The 9,059-nt window shown below is 33.3% G+C and overlaps 1 non-coding gene across 1 annotated transcript; it reads left to right on the top strand.

Moving 5' to 3' along the window:
- The first annotated feature begins 6,240 nt into the window (after positions 1 to 6,240).
- Positions 6,241 to 6,321, top strand: TRNAL-CAA (transfer RNA leucine (anticodon CAA)). Its single transcript has one exon. It is a non-coding gene; the product is annotated as a tRNA-Leu (tRNA).
- The last annotated feature ends 2,738 nt before the right edge of the window (positions 6,322 to 9,059 follow it).

Genomic DNA, 9,059 nt, shown 5'->3' with positions numbered 1-9,059 from the left:
CTATTGTTTACGTGTTTTTCCTTTTCTTTTGATTTGACAATTTTGTTACTTATATTGAAGTACAAATACCCGAAAATTGAGATTTCTTAAGTTATTTGGGTACCTTATCTCAATTCCCCAGGGGGAGATTATTACTACTAATTCGATAACAATAACAATGTTAGTGAAAGAATTGATTTGGATGTTGGGATTCATTAATGGGAAAATGTATGAAATGAATTAAACTTCTATGAAATAAATTAATTTTTAATAAAACACATATTTTTGTTTTTCATTATTTTATTTTAAAATTTAGTGTAATTTGTTAAAATAATAGAGAAATGTTCAGAAGATTTTCTCATAAATATAAGCGGTGTGTAAGGTTAAATTGTTTGTTTCATTTAGACTTGGTTGGTTAGCTGTTCTTTTTTTTTAGGAAGTTGTTCAACAATAATATATGTAATAGTTTGTTGGTGTGATGAATGCAAGGAAATGTTGTTGTTGTGGTGTAGTTTGCTGAGCGAGGCATTTATTATTATTATTTTTATTTTTAATTTATTTTTTTCGTTGTATTTTATTTTAAAATTTAAAATTTAATATTTAATATTTAATGTAATCTATTTTTTCCTTTGAGTTTTTTAAATGGTATATTTAAAAAAATATGATTTTTTTTTTTGGTTATTGTAAATTTTCTTGTTTTATTTTTAGCAATTTCATTATATATATGTTAATATGAATATTAATATTGTTATAAGCATCTACATCAATCTATAGTATAGATATCAAAACACTTTTATCATCATATAACAAAAATTAAACAAAATTCATAAAAAAATACCGAATTATAACTCTATTTTGAATCTCTCTATATATATATATATATATAAGGGTTCAATAGTATAAATAAAAATCAAATGGAAATGAAATCTAACATTTGTAGATTTAACATTTTTTTAATTAAAATAAAAAGAAAAACGGTATAACTATTCAATTTTTTATAAATTACGCATTATAAATGGTAGAGATACGAAGAAAGATGATTACTTTTAGTTCTCCTAAAGGATTGAGCACTTCTTTTTATCCAACCATAAAGGAGGGAAAAAATGGGACCCAATAGGGGGATGAATCATTGGGAGGAGCAGAAACAGAAGAAGAATGAATCAAGATATCTGAAACTATAGTAATTATTCGCCATAAAGCAATAACGCGCATCTATTACGAAATGCACGAGCAATTCCATAATGAAATAATATCATCCCCATGCGTGATTCCATAGGTTCTCTTTATTTATAAATAATAATAAATTAATCCTAGTTTTGGATCGGAATGGATGGATTGGGATGTTGATAAGATTATGCTACATTTTCGGTAGCATAATGGTAATGCTGAAGTTCATTCGGGATCCTTAAAAAAAAAAAGGATTAACTCTAATCCCTTTCTAGTGGGAAGGCAGAATGGATAGAAGAATGGTTTATAAATTCATCATTTATCCAGATTGGCTGAAGGAAAGTACTGTAGTGGAACTAATTAATGACCGTGTCCTTTTCGTACGACCACCCTTGGGAGTACCCGAATAAAATGATTTTGGATCACTGTTCTCCAGGGTCCTGGAGGGTGGTGTCGTATATTCGCTCGTGTTGTGCTACGGGTCATCCAAATCAATTGCTGTCAATTTTGATTCGGATGATCCAGAGGAATCATCATTGACTATGCAATAAAAACTTTTCGAATGACCGGTGGAGATAGATTTAGCTAAAGAAAAAGCTTTTATTGCGGCCCGATATGCTTTTCCCTTCCGAACATTTTTACGAATTTTTTTTTTGATCTAGAAGTACGCTTTTTTGGAACTGCCATAAGGAACAATGGGGTTAATTCATATATTGTGATGTGAAAGACATCTTATGTATTTCATTTATTCATTTCTCTCGTAGATAGATAACTCTGCATATTCTTTATCTAAATATGCTGCAAATTGAATCAATCCATTCTCTCGACAAAAACGTTAAAATAATAATGGAATCTACCAATTTAAATTGAAAGGTCAATTTTCATGATATATTTTCATATATTTTATATGATATATTCATATAACGATCGATCTTCAAATTGATATCTTTCTCATCATTTTCCGAATGAGTTTCGCTCGGTCCTTGATTCTTCGAGATAATCTCATCCTTCTTGTTCGTGTTCTTGCCATATCCTGAATTTAAACTAATGGGATCAAAATCCCGATTGTAATATCTTTTCAATTGGAAAGATAGTAAAAGATGCGGAAATCTCAACCAATTTTGAGTGAAAGGCTTTAAATATTCTTCCGGTGTTTCATTTCCAAGTTCCATAAAGTTATGGATAGGAAAGAGTTTAATCGAATATAAATTTTTTCTATCAATCATACTACTTTGATGATTGAAGCGATATATGAGGATCGATAATGTAAGTACTACTATACCTTTGACCAAAAAATATGGAAGGGCTTACATTAGGTTTAGGGATAATCAGGCTCGAATTGATGACTTCCACCATGTCAAGGTGACACTCTACCGCTGAGTTATATCCCTTCCCTACTCTCATCTAGAAGGAGAACTGACTTATGAATAATAACTTACCAAAGGGTCGAGAGACTCAACACAACTATCCCACTATTTTATCTCGAACAACTTGAAGCCAGACCTTCCTTCTTTTCACACTACTACGAAAAAAAATTGGAGCCTATTCTGAGTGAATCCTGTCGAAAGTAGTATTTCCTACTGATTCAAATCATAACATATGGTCCCGTAAAATCAGTAATATTTTACCTATCTTGATCAAGCAAGTTTTACATGAACTTGAATCAGCATGTTTGATCCGATCTAGCACTAGTGCGTACGGAAAGAACTCAATATTGTTTGGAAGAACAAGGAGAACAAGATCGAGTCAAGATTATACAGAGATGATACGGATCAAATTGTTCTTCTTGCACCAAGGAGAAGACCCTATGCAACCGTTAACTACTTTATAGAAATAAAGTGAAATCCTACCGGAACAGAATTTGTAACTAGCACTGCTATCCTCTCGTCTAGCGAGCAAATATTTACCCCCGTGGATGGAAATACTTCTTGATCTGGATCGATGTAAGAGTACAACTACATTTCCAAAATCCATGTTGTCTATTCGGAACAGGTTGACCCCTTCGCTCTCTCGTGGTACAATCCTCTTCCCGCTGAGCCCTCACTTTTCCACCGGTCCACAGAAACAAGATATAGGACTGATGCCGTTCATCAGTTCATCATATCAGATCAAAAATCACTTTCTTTTCCGTATACTCTCCCTGGTATCGGTTGCTATTCGTGTGGACTTACGCAGTCGATCAGATCATATCTCAGATAGATATGGATATATATCTCCCTCAACATAGGTCATCGAAATGATCTTGGACAACCCCAACAAAAGCACGAAAGCCAGGATCTTTCATTAAATTGATTCCTGTTCAAATTCGAACAGTGTATAACCACATGGATAAGCTCACATTAACCCGTCAATTTCGAATCCAATTTGTGATTTGGAGGAATGATATATCGAGATATCAAGAAGGAATTAGCATGTAATAATGTCGATTCATACAAAAAGAGTATTTCTTCAGGCACTGTACTTATAGGATGGGAATAGAGAAGGAAGAGGGAATCCCGAATATTTTGCATAATATTTTTGACCGAAAAGGACAAATAGGATTCATTAGTGTTTGGTTAGAATACGAAAATGTGTTTGACTTAATTGGTTCCAGTTACTCTTTGAGACATAATGTATAAAGGAAGGGAATATTAATATTATCGAACAACGAGAATAATCCAATTTATCTTACTTCGAAACAAAAAAAAATTGAACGAGAAGCCGTATGAGGTGCAAATCTCATGTACGGTTTTGTAGAGTGACAGTGAAGAAAACTTATCTGTCAACTTTTCCACTATCACCCCCAAAAAACCAAACTCTGCCTTACGTAAAGTTGCCAGAGTACGATTAACCTCTGGATTTGAAATCACTGCTTATATACCTGGTATTGACCATAATTTACAAGAACATTCTGTAGTATTAGTAAGAGGAGGAAGGGTTAAAGATTTACCCGGTGTGAGATATCACATTGTTCGAGGAACCCTAGATGCTGCCGAAGTAAAAGATCGTCAACAAGGGCGTTCTAGTGCGTTGTATATTCTTACTTATCTAATACTTGTATCATTTCATGATGATGCCATGTGAATTGCTAGGAACATGTTAAGTATATAGCTAACCTAATAACGAACGTTTTGTAAGGGGACTAGAGCAGGCTACCGTGAAAAAAAAAAACACGATCTTATTTTTCATTGGAACTATTATATGTCCAAGGTTCAATATCGAAATCATTTTCGAAGTTTTCCCTGATTGTTTCAATAGAAAATTAAAAAATACCTTGACCTTATTAGAACGGGTTCAAGTCAAATAGCAATGATTTGAAACACTTTTTTATACACTATTTTGTAAACCTAAGGACTTGATCATATAGATATGTAAAATACAGGATTTCCAATCATAGCAAAAGAAAGAAAGGGAACGGATACTCAATTGAGAGTGAGTAAACAGAATTATATGCATAAAGAATATATCTCATCTATGTAGATATAATAATGTGGAAAGCCGTATTCGACGAAAGTCGTATGTACGGTTTGGAGGGAAATCTTTCATACCTTTAGAGATCCACCCTACAATATGGAGTAAAAAAGCAAAAATAAATGATTTTCAGCCTTTATGAAATAGATTCTTGAACCTTTTTCACACTCATGTCACGGCGAAGTACTGCAGAAAAAAAAAACTGCAAAATCCGATCCTATTTATCATAATCGATTAGTTAACATGGTGGTTAATCGTATCCTTAAAAACGGAAAAAAATCATTGGCTTATCGAATTCTTTATCGAGCCATCAAAAAGATTCAACAAAAGACGGATAAAAATCCACTATCTATTCTACGCCAAGTAATACGTAGAGTAACTCCCAATGTAACAGTAAAAGCAAGACGTGTGGGTGGATCGACTTATCGAGTTCCCACTGAGATAAGATCAAACCAAGGAAAAGTACTTGCCATTCGTTGGTTATTAGGGGCATCTCGAAAACGTCCGGGTCGAAATATGAATTTCAAATTGAGTCACGAATTAATGGATGCTGCTAGAGGGAATGGCAATGCTATACGCAAAAAGGAAGAGACTCATAGAATGGCAGAAGCCAATAGAGCTTTTGCACATTTTCGTTAACTCATAAACAGGATCGAGATCTACCTATCTATATGGTGGATTTATATATTCTGATAAATTAGAAATTGATTCCCGTTCAGATCGGACAATATGTTTATCGGAACAAAAGAGAAAAAATAAAAAGAAAAAAGCATAAATCATAGATAGATCTAAGTCCTCTTGGGAAGGCTTCCTTAAGGAAAAAGGAGATAGATTATGGAGGAATATTCGATCCTATTCATGAGATTATGTAAATCTCCTAAACTTGGAAGTTAGAAACTTTTTCTACTCTTTCGGAGATTGAAATAAATTACTAATTCATGATCTGACATGTACAAAGTGAAAACTTCATTTTCAATTATACCCTGAGATCGTTTGAAAGAGTTTCATTTGCTTTTCTTCCATTCTGGTTTATGGTCTTTCTGGCTATATGGTCTATTCAGGGGAAAGATTTAGCTTCAAGAAATAGTAAATGATCTCATAGATACACAAATGTATAACTCTCCAGGAATTTGGATTGTGCTTATATCCATAACTGTAGGAATTGGGTCCGAACTTTACTTTTTCCAGTCTCTTTTCATCAATGGACCCCTTATGAAGGGAAGAAGTGCGATTAATTTTACAAATTATTACCTCTCTAATAAAATAGATTGAATAGATATCTATCTTTCTTTTTTATAAATGTTTCTAGGACATGTGGAAAAGAGAAAGAAAAGGACTATTACCCCTACCTCCACTCGGACCAAGACATCACTTTTACCGAAAAAAGTTAAAGTTTTTGAAAATATTTTTTATTTTGTACCATATTCAATTCTTTAGGTTTCTATTGAATTGAAAAAGAAAGGATGTTCATTCAGTCGTCTTGTTTTATAGGAAATCTCCTCCAGATAATTTTTTTTCTATGATGAACCTATATGACTAATCGTATATCAATACTCGAATACGCTATCTCTAACATATGTTCATTCATAGATCAGGATATTTTTCATATATATATATGAATGGAATAGAATTTCCTTTTGGGATGCCTTGATGGTGAAATGGTAGACACGCGAGACTCAAAATCTCGTGCTTAAGAGCGTGGAGGTTCGAGTCCTCTTCAAGGCATAATATTGCTCATGCTTATTGAATGAGCAATATTATGGCAAATCTCGTAGAGTATCTCAATAGATTGAGATAGATTCTCTGTTGATACGAGGTATTCCGACGATCGATTACCTACAAGTTAACGCTGTTGGAATAGGACAGTGGATCACAGGTAGGATCAGATCTTCTCTACCTAATGAGGAGTCCATTCCGAATACACCCTTGTATTATGAGGTATACTTCATTAAGGACACATATTGAGAAGATCGATACATAGATTGACCAGATACCACCTCTATCAAGATCTTGCAATATACGGGAGTTACGACCGAACCTCACCAACTATATCCATGTCGGATCCTGTGACTCTATCCTTTCCTCTCTTCAAATAGTGTGGAAAAAAAATAATGCTAGAATCGAAATCGAGGAAATAATGAGTAAGCATAGTCTAGTTAACTTAATGAGATATTATTAGACTATGCTTACTCTTACATGGTCGAGATCTCGGAGTGAGGAACCTCAAATTAAAGATCTATCAAGTCTTTATAGGATCTTAAATTGGAGCATATGTAGAACCTCTCATTGATTCCCACGACCCTACTGCCCGGTCAATTTTCTTTTACTTCATTCCATATTCTCCCAGCTGATATCAAATCTTAATCTTGTTGTATGAATTGAGTGTTCAATTTCATTGGGAAAAAGCCATTTATTCTCCAACAATGTCTTTGTAATTTGATCCAATAACATTCTGTTAGATAGGAACAGATTTGATAAATATTGATAACTCTCAAATAGAGTATTATAAAGAAAAGATTCATTAGATAATAACCTATTGGTTCCGAGCCATCTTTGGCGATGAATTAACGATTGGAAGTGGTCAACCTTTTCTCTCGAATTTTCGGTCAACCAACGGTTATATGAATATATAGGAAAATATCGCTGCATACGTTCCAATTTGATACCAATCGCTTGAATGCGTTTGAAATGCTCGATATGTCTATGTCTAAGAGACAATGGTTTCCACCAATTCATGACCAAAACCGAATTGATCGTGGATTTTGAATCATATCTACGAAAAAAACTTTGGATACTTTTTTTAGGGAAAAAATCAGGTTGTGCTATTAATCTTCTTGCACCATAAGTAATATAAAGCCTTTTCAGCAGTTCTTCATTTGCAAAAAATTCTCGGCGTGAAAACACAGGGCGCTGCTCTTGAAATAGGAAGGAATCCCAAAGAAATCGTCTTCCTATAAAGAACAGTGGTTTCTTAGAGTATTTATATTGCTTCGGATATTGTATAGGAAATAGAGATCTGTCCATCTGCCGTTTTCTTAACGATCCGAACTGATACGAAGATCCCAATGAATTGGGTGTTTTTATATGATCGAATCTATTACTGCGAAGAAAACTAAGACGCCAGATCCTAGGAGTCCAAACTACATTCTTTATTAATTCTTCATCCATATCCCTTTGTTTTGCGCCGGGAGTAAACTTCAATTCATATTCTTTCATAAATCGTATCAGATCTAGATTATCTCTCATTTTGAGTTGAGGAGCAAATGTGATCTGATCCTTATCGGACTTACCCCGACATATTCCTAACCTAGAAAATGGAAACTCCACCAGAATACTTTCTAAAAGACTAGAAGCTATATCAAGATCATGCTCAGCGAATTTATCGAAAGGAATCCAATTCTCTCTATTTCGTTCTGATATAGACCAAGAATCTCGAGCCGCTGATCCGGCCAAGCAACCCAAAATATGGGGAAGTATTGTCAATTCCTTCATAGTTGTTTCGGCAATCGAAGGTTCTAAATACCATTCAGACAAATAACAAAACCTTTTCTTCCATAATTCCTTTTTTGTAGATAGAGGATTCATGGGAGAATTTCTTCTAAGCGTATTTTGTATAAAAGCCTTTCCTACTTTGTAGATAATTCTTTCGTCATTTTGACTGGATCCAACTTGATTATCCATAGATTGTAAATGAAAAATTTGCCTATAAATAGCGGATCAAATTGTATTAGTGTCTATAACTGATTTATTTCGGGTAATACTAAGTATTAAGGCTTCATCGGCCAGTGCTGCTAGATCTCGTGCAGCATAATCTATGGTTATGGATCCAAATTCATCGGGTACTAAAAATATTGTGTGGATATTAAGTTCCTACCATTCACCTAATAATTATTGATAATTAAATTAAAATTTAGGAAGTCTCGTTTCAAAATAAACATTACTATCGATGTAACAAGAAAATTAGAAACATAGTTGGAGCTTTGGTAAGTTATTTAAGCATCTTATTGTCCTTCCATGGAGAGTGATTATTGTCTCACTTGCAAGAATTCAATTTGAGTGGGGAGGATAATAATCATTTTTTCCAATAACCCAAGAATTGACTATTTTAGTTAAACGTATATTATAATTATTTTCTTTCCAATTATGTGTTTTTGTAAAAGTTTTATGATTTCACAAAATTACTTTAAATAAAACTATAATATTATAACATGAAATCTAGGAATATAATGAATAGAAAGTTATGGTATTGTGAGATGAAATCTAGTATTTTCTACCATTGAGGTACTCATAATGTAAATATATATTAAATTTGATTTGTTTTATACTAATAACATTTTCATATATATACACACATTTTCATTTTCCAATTATGTGTTCCTCTAAAAATTTAACGTTTCACAAAATTTTGAATAAAAGGCTATCACGGTAAGGAAAATACCTTCTAGCGAAGGTTATAGTGGGGT

Source organism: Pinus tabuliformis, chromosome 7, assembly GCF_031772625.1.
Source record: "Pinus tabuliformis cultivar Carrire ecotype Pingquan chromosome 7, CPIR1, whole genome shotgun sequence".
NCBI classification, from domain to species: domain Eukaryota; kingdom Viridiplantae; phylum Streptophyta; class Pinopsida; order Pinales; family Pinaceae; genus Pinus; species Pinus tabuliformis.
This window is presented reverse-complemented; position numbering and strand designations above follow the sequence as displayed.